This window comes from Canis aureus, chromosome 16 (assembly GCF_053574225.1).
Source record: "Canis aureus isolate CA01 chromosome 16, VMU_Caureus_v.1.0, whole genome shotgun sequence".
Taxonomy (NCBI): Eukaryota; Metazoa; Chordata; class Mammalia; order Carnivora; family Canidae; genus Canis; species Canis aureus.
The window spans coordinates 55,689,084-55,697,277 of NC_135626.1; positions in this window are offsets into that span (position 1 = coordinate 55,689,084).

Genomic DNA, 8,194 nt, shown 5'->3' on the forward strand with positions numbered 1-8,194 from the left:
CAGACGGAAATAAAGTGAGTGGCACAAAGGGCCAGGAGGAAAAGCAGAACAGGCCAGGGCAAGTGATGGTGAGCCAGTGAGATGCCACCGTGCACAGAGTCGACGGGGAAGGCCTCCCTGGGCAGAGAACATTCCAACAGACAGCACCCGGCCCTGGGCCCCGCAAGGGAACAGCGCTCAGGGCAGCAGGACTATGTGGGCAAATGGCTCAAGCCCAGGGAGGGGAAGGGCGGGCATGAGGTCGGGAGGCAGCCAGGGCCGAGACGTGGGACTGTCCTGCTGCGAGGCGGGAAGTGGCAGGGGAGCTGCACCCCCGGGAACCTCGAAAGGGATGGCTCCGGCTGGACACCAAAGCAGCTCTCCCGTCCAGCAGCTCCTGACTTCCACCAGTCGCCCCGAAACCGCCCCTGCTGCCCTGGCCTTCGGCTCCCCTCTTTCTTCCCTTTGCGACCTGCACGACCTGCACATTAGCTGCTGAGCACAGAGATCGGGGAACAGGGAAGTGGGCCGGAGGTGCCTCCCACCACCTTTCCTCCCACCTGCCCCTGCTTATTTGCATGAGATAACGGCAGTCAGCAGTTCAATCCAAGGAACAGCAGAAACCCAGAGACGTGGGAGCGAGGGCATCCCAGAGCAGGAAATGATAAGGGTTAGGGGTAACGTGTTAAAGCAGAAAGGGAGCTGGGATGAATCAGGGTGCAGACTCCACTTAGCCAAATGTGATTCTCCACGTCCCCATGAGCAACGCCCAATGCAAAACTATTTGCATCCAGCCACCCTGTACAGCAACCCCCCGCCCCCCAACACCACAGGGGGACATGTGATTCAAAGGCAAAAAAAAATGCCGGATCGGCTTCTTGCCACATGCACGAGCTCCCCTGTGTGTGAGGCGAGGTTCAGGGGTGGCGGTAAATGGTTCCCACCGTTCTGGTTTCTCCCCTCTGGGTCCGTCTTCTGGAAGAGCTCTGCTTCCAGGACAACAGCCAGCGCTGTTGGCTTTGCTCTGGGGCTGCCCTTGGCCGTGGAGGGCCCAGGTTCTAGGCTTCCTTCACCGCTGGCCCCTCGCCGTGTGTCTCAGCAAGGTAGAAGGGGAATTGCCTGGTCTAAGGAGGGCAGTGATTTCTGATAGAAGGTTCCCATCACCCTCAGAAGGAACCAACCCCGCTGACAGCCTCCAGGGCTGTGAGACATTACGTTTCTGCTGCCTAAGCCACCCGATCCGGGGTTTGTCACGGTAGCCCCAGAAACAGATATACTCCCCGCCAACAGGTGACACTCCACAGCAGGTCTCTAACCATTAGTATGTTTCCCTGCCTCCCCCCCCCCCACCCCGATGCCCTGCAGAAGATGCTCATGGAACTGAAGCTGGGGCCAACTCCTGTACAGTTTTGAAAGGTGCTGGGCTCTCTGCTCCTGGTTTTCCCATGAGGACTGTGAACACGCCCGCCTCCCAGACTGTCACTGCTCCCTTCGTCCCAGGCCTGGGATGGTTTCATTTCATCTCCATGCTACTGGTTCCTCCGTTTTACAGGCGAGGAAACAAGGACATTAGTTCGTGCATGATATTCATGACAGACGCCTGGGGAATCCGGAGCATCTTGGCCAAAGAAGAGTCCTCCTGAGAAGAGCTCTGCTCCTAGTTGGTGAGGATGGTGCCCATGGAGCTGTGAGTTCTCCTGATCCAAGGAAACACATCCCAGAGGAGGAAGAGGCTGAAGTTCCAAGCCTGGCTCTGCCCCCCACCACGCCTACCAAACAGCCATCTGACCTTGGGCACATGGATTCCAGAGCTCTCTCCATGAGGAGGGTATTGACAGGAATGTCCATGCATCACAGGACGTTCAGCATCCCCAGGACCTGCCCACTCCTTGCAAGCAACACCCCGCCAGTGGACCCCTCAGATCATCCCACACATTCCAAATATCCCTTAGGGGACAGTGCCCTACATAGTAGAAAGTCACTGGGTCACTCTGATTCTCCTAAGCTTTGCCTCTAGAATGAGAAAGGGACTATCCTCTTGTTTAGGTCATGAGAGCCTAGAGATTTTCCATATACAGAGAGCAAGTTTTCTCAACCGTGGCACCATCGGCTTTTTGGACTAGATGAGTATTAATCATGGGGTCTGTCCTGCGCGCTGGGTGTTTAGGTGCATCCGTGGCTTCTACCCACTACGTGCCAGGAGCACCCCTCCCCCCAGTTCTGACAATCAAAAATGTCTCGGGGACATTGCCACATGTTCCCCGGGGTGGGGGTGGGGGCAAAATCACCTGCAGTTGAAAACCACTGATATAGAAGACTCAGAGCAGCATGAGGTTTGTGATAAGGAGAGAAGGAATTATAGGTTTTACGGTGAAGACACTCAGCTTTCTTCTGATTCTACTCAGTGACAGCAACCAATCAATTGGATCAGACGATAAGATTGACCCACTGACCTCTGGTAGCGCCTGCATTACGTGAGCAGCCCACAGGCTTTCTTATTGATTCCAAAGACAGAGCATATTTATTGCCATTGTCTTCCTCTTGCCAGGTTTTTAAAATTTTTTCCTTTTATTTTTTAGGTAGGATCCACGCTCAACATGGGGCTTGAACTCACAACCCTGAGATCAAGAGTCACACGTGCTACCGACTGAGCTGACCAGATGCCTCCTCCTCTTGCCAATTCTAAGAGCCCTTTGCAGAAGCCCTGGCCTCACCTCTGACCCCTCGGTCTCCAGCAGCTCTCTGATGCTCCCTGGCCCTGTTCAGTAGTTAGTCCCCCACTTGCCATTCCCTCTCCAAGCTCACCGCCACCCCCCAAGGCGAAGCGTCCTGCATCCTTCATCCACACACCTTAGCAGCTTCTCGAGAAAGACCCTGGTCCTCCCATATCCCTCCAATCCTTCCATCTCCTCCTGTCAAGACAACATTTCCCCGGACACCACGTTGATGCTCCATACACCAAAATCAAGAACTTTCACTGACTTCCAACTCCCCTTTGTCATCTTTCACCTTCCCAAACTGGCAGCCTTCCTTCCCAAGGCCCCCGGGCCTATCCTGTTGCCCTCTTGCTTTGTGCAGTCTTGCCACATCCTCCCATGCAGCGTGCGTCTTTCTCCCCCACTCTCTTCCCATTCCTTCCTTCCCAGGATTCAGCTGTCTTCAAAGCTTTGTTGAATTTCTCCAACCTCCAACTACTTCTCCCTTCATTAAATTCTATTACAGGTATGATCATTTCCAGAAGGCAGAACACTTATTCATTGTTTAAATCCAGTTTGCCTTAAAAAAAAAAAAAAAAGAAAAAGAAATCCTGGCATGATTAGATGAATGAAAATATTATCTTTATGGCATGAAGCTCAGGACCCTTCCATGCCATCCCACCAAAGGTACCTGGCTTATTCCATCCTTCAGGTGGGTTACTTGAATGTCATCTGCTCAGCACCACCTTCTCTGACCACCGTATTTCAACTGGCAACTCCCCCGGGACACACACGCAAGCAACCCATGCCCTCGCCTACTGGGGTCGCGGCAGCTAGAGACTGATGAGCTGTTGCTGTCATGGACCTTATGCGAGCTGACATATTTACTTGGACATCGGCTGTATTCACTTCATTCCCTCATTTTGTTCACAGTTCAATATCAAATCTGTTCTCAGTATTCTACGATGACTCCCCATCAGTAGTCTGTGACCTTGACTTGAATCTCAAAGACCAGAATCTCCTCGGGTCTTTTCCAGTGAACGTTTAATTCCAAGATCATTTTCTTTTTTCTTTTTTCTTTTTTATAAATTTTTATTTATTTATGATAGTCACAGAGAGAGAGAGAGAGGCAGAGACATAGGCAGAGAGAGAAGCAGGCTCCATGCACCGGGAGCCCGACATGGGATTCGATCTCCAGTCTTCAGGATCAGGCCCTGGGCCAAAGGCAGGCGCCAAACTGCTGCGCCACCCAGGGATCCCGATCATTTTCAATCCACAGAAGCACTGTGGGGTTGGTACAGCAAGCTCCCATACAATCCCACCCCGTCTCCCCTATTATGAGCATCTTCTGTTACTACGGTACGTTAATGCACCAATATCGATGCATTACTGTTAAATGAAACCCTTACATTTTTCAGATTTCTTTAGTTCTTCCCAATGTCCCTTTGCTGCCACATGCATCACATGTAGTCACCGCGTCTCTTCATGTGCTCCGTGGCCATGAAGGTTTTCAAGTTTCAGTTTTTTGTTTTTTGTTTTTTTCATGACCTTAGCAGTTCTGAGGAGTACCAGTCAGATATTTTGCAGAATCTCCCTCCGGTTTTATTTGTCTGATGTTTTCCTCATGGTAAGACTGGAGTTACAAGTTTGGGGAAAGAAAACCATGGAGGTAAAGTACCATCCTCATCCTATCATCTCAAGCCTACGCTCTTGACATGTTTTATTATTGTCAGTAGTGACCTGGGCCTCCTGGCTGGGGTAGCCTTCATCAGGTTTGTCCACTGTGAAGTCCCCTCCCTCCCCTCCTTTCCTGACCGTGCTCTTTCGGGGGGAATGTCACTAGGTCCCATCTCCTTGATGGTACAGTATCTACATAAATTATTTGAAATTCTTCTACACAGAGAACAGTCTTTCCCATGTATTTATTTATTCAGTCATTTATTTACATCAGTGTGTACTCATGGATATTTCTTTTATCCCTTGGTTTATAATCCAATACCACATTATTTATTTTTTTGCCCAAATTGTTTCAGCTTTGGCCATTGAGAGCTCTTTCATTTTGGTTCCCGTGTTCCTTTGACATACCCTCATCATTGTGTGTATGTGTGTTTTGGTTTTTGTTTTGTTTTATTTGTTTGGAGTTTAGGCATTACCTTACTTTCTGGCACTACAGATGCTCCAGGCTCATCTTGGATATTTCCTGCCTCAGCCCTGGAATCAGCCATTTCTCGAAGGAGCCCGGGTTCTTCTTCCTGAAGAGTAGGACCAGAAACAAAGGGGATTCGGTGTGCTCATTGGTAGTGTGGTGATGTTAATTCTGAATCCTCTCAACAGACAGAGCGGGAAACATGTACCAATCCACATTTGCACACACACACATTTATAAATGTTTCCGTATATAAACATCTGTATCTCTATTAAGCTAAACATGAGTTCATACTGATATTTCCAACTCTAATCCTTTACCACATGGGTCATTCTAGCCTCCTCCCTTTGCTTAAATGAGAAGTCCACTCCAACAGTGAGAACCTGGGCTCCCACCATCTGCTGTCCATTTACCTACATGCTCAGTTCCAGCAAACATGTGTAGCAGTATGAGAACTATTAACCCATGCCTCCGTGGGAACCAATTTTGTGAATCATGGTACCATAATGGGCCATTCCTTTTGCCCTTAGTTTTACAGAGACATTTCCAAAGTCAGGTAGGTCCATACCTTTCCCTCCCTCACGCTTCCATGAGATGGTTGCATATGTTTCCATCATGGTTAGATTCTTCTACCACAATCCATCTTAGAATCCTCCAACCTCCTAAATTTTTCTTTCTATTTTTTTTAAAGATTTTATTTATTTATTCATGAGAGACATAGAGAGAGAGAGAGGCAGAGGCACAGGCAGAGGGAGAAGCAGGCTCCATGCAGGGAGCCTGACGTGGGACTCGATCCTGAGTCTCCAGGATCAGGCCCTGGGCTGAAGTTTGCGCTAAACCACTGAGCCACCCGAGCTGCTCTCTTTCTATTTTTTAAAAATTTATTTATTTATTTATTTATTTGTTTATTTATTTATTTACTTACTTACTTACTCACCTACTTACTTACTTATTTTAGGGAGAGTACAATGAGGGAGGAACAGAGGAAGAGAACCTCAAGGAGACTCCCCACTGAGCATGGAGCCCGACATAGAGCTCGATCCCACAGCCCATGAGACTATGACCTGAGCCAAAATCACAAGTTAGACATTCAACCGACCAAGCCACCTAGGCAAAGTCCCCCAAAATAACTTTTTTCAATTGCATACATTAAGGTTTGCTTTCTGGGCTGTAAAATTCGATGGGTTTTGACAAATGCACACTGTCACAATTGCTGAATCGAACACAATTGTTCCATCGCCCTAAAAATTCCCCTGTGCTTGGCCTATTTAACTCTATTTCCCTCCTGAACCTCTGGCAATCACCAATTTTTTTTCTCTGTTTCTGCTATCCATATTTTTGCCTTTTCCAGAATATCATAAAAATGGGATTACACAGTATGTATGTAGCCTTTTCAGACTGGTTCCTTTCACTTGGCGATTCGCACGTGAGATCCACCAATAATTTTGTGTAGCCTGAGATAGTTCATTCCTTTTTGCCACTGAATAGTATCCCACTGATCATTATATGTACCCACCGAGGTCTCTTGATCCATTTCACCCACTGGAGGACATGACAGTTGTTTCCAGTTTTTGATGATTGGGAATAAAGCCGTTACAAATATGTGTGTGCAGGGTATAAGCTTCCAAATCAGCTAGGTAAATATCCAGGAACACGATTGCTGGGTTGCATGGTAAAACCATGTTTAGCTTTGTAAGACCTTCTTTGTTTATTTGGGAAGTTTTGTTGGTTTGTCTGGTTGGTTGTTTTTAGCAGTGCTCTGTACTGAGACATCCACGGACAAACATTTGATAAATAACATTTTATGTATTAAGGATCTAACAGTCAGCAGCTTGTAGACTCATTTCCTGTGAGAGCAACTTTAATTGCAGCAAAAGAAAAGGACATCCCTGGCATGACCACCTTCATTGCCAGAACAAGGAGTCAGGATGCCTCAACATCAAATCTGCTTATGGGGTCATACGCTGTGTCTACTTCTGCACCTCAATTCCTTTCAACTCAGCCATGCCTTGAGGTTTCTGAGATAATACATGTTAAAGGAATATTAATCATGATTAACTGCTAACCCATCAGTTAATATTAAATTGTGTGGCCAACTGAAAACCATATTGTCTCCATTTGATTACTGTATCCTCATTCCCTAGGCAGCTGTTTTCCCAAATCCAAACACTCTTGCTGCCACACCCCAGAGTGAGGAGAAGCCCATTTTTCCGGGGCGGGGTGGGGGGGCGGGAAGTAGTGTTAAAGAGCCTGAGCTCATTTAGAAAATACCAGATCTCTCCAACAGGATCTGGTTCTCCTCCCAAGCACTGGAAGACAGAAGATCCTGTCCCTCTTCTTTTCTAGTGTTTGGTGGGACAGAGAGGACCTGGGATGTGTCTGGATTCTCCTGCTGACCTCTGCAGATTTAGCCCAGAGCAGTGGGTGTGGGACTTGAGCATGCATTCAAATTCCCTAGATGTTAAAACTCAGACTGCTAGGACCAATCCCCACAGTGTCTTATTCAGTAGGTCTGGGTTCAGTAGAACTTTCTAACAAGTTCCCAAGTGATGAGATGCTATTGGTCCTGGACAAGGCTTGAAGAGCCACCCCCCTAGAGGATTATCCTTCATGCAACCAATGCACCCAAGCCATCACTAGGACTTGCTTTCACCACTCAGATGGAAGACAAGGCTAGATGAAAGAGCTGGGAAAGGTCGAGTTTAAGGGAGGAGTGTCAAGGAGTCTGGCACTTTAACAGTGGACACACAAGTCACCTGCCACTCTGGAAATGTCTCCCTACAGCAAAAATACAGGCATTGGGAGGTGAAATGGACTATGGTGGCCAAAACCCCTTCATTGTAAAAGGGAAGCAAGTGAACCCAGTGGGTGGAAGCAACTCCCACAGCAAACCAGGGCAGAGCCACAGTGACCTAGATCTTCTGGCTCTTCCTATAGTAGTAGAGCTACTCTTCCTTGATGAAGGCAGCACAGGCTACTTCTGTGCTCAGAGGTGAGGAGGGCAGAAGCAAGCCCATTACTGAAACGACGATGCTTGAATTGTCATCTCAACAGGAAGTGAATAAAACATAGCTCCTCCCTCCATACATGCCCTACACACACACACACACACACGGGTTCACGAAGGCCAGCAGTCCAGAGATAGAGGTTGAGAAATGGGCAAGTAAGGAAGATGAAGGATCATTGTTTCTCAGAGCAATAATTTATGTTGGACCACACAGGATAAAGAACTCCAAGCTTCTAGAAGATGAGGCTACTAAAATTCTCAGTTGAAAAACCAAGGGCTTAGATTTGATGTCCTCAGCTCCTCCCCCGAAATAAAAGAACTCTGGCCATCCATCCTGTCCTTGTGACCCTGGACATTGCTCACCTG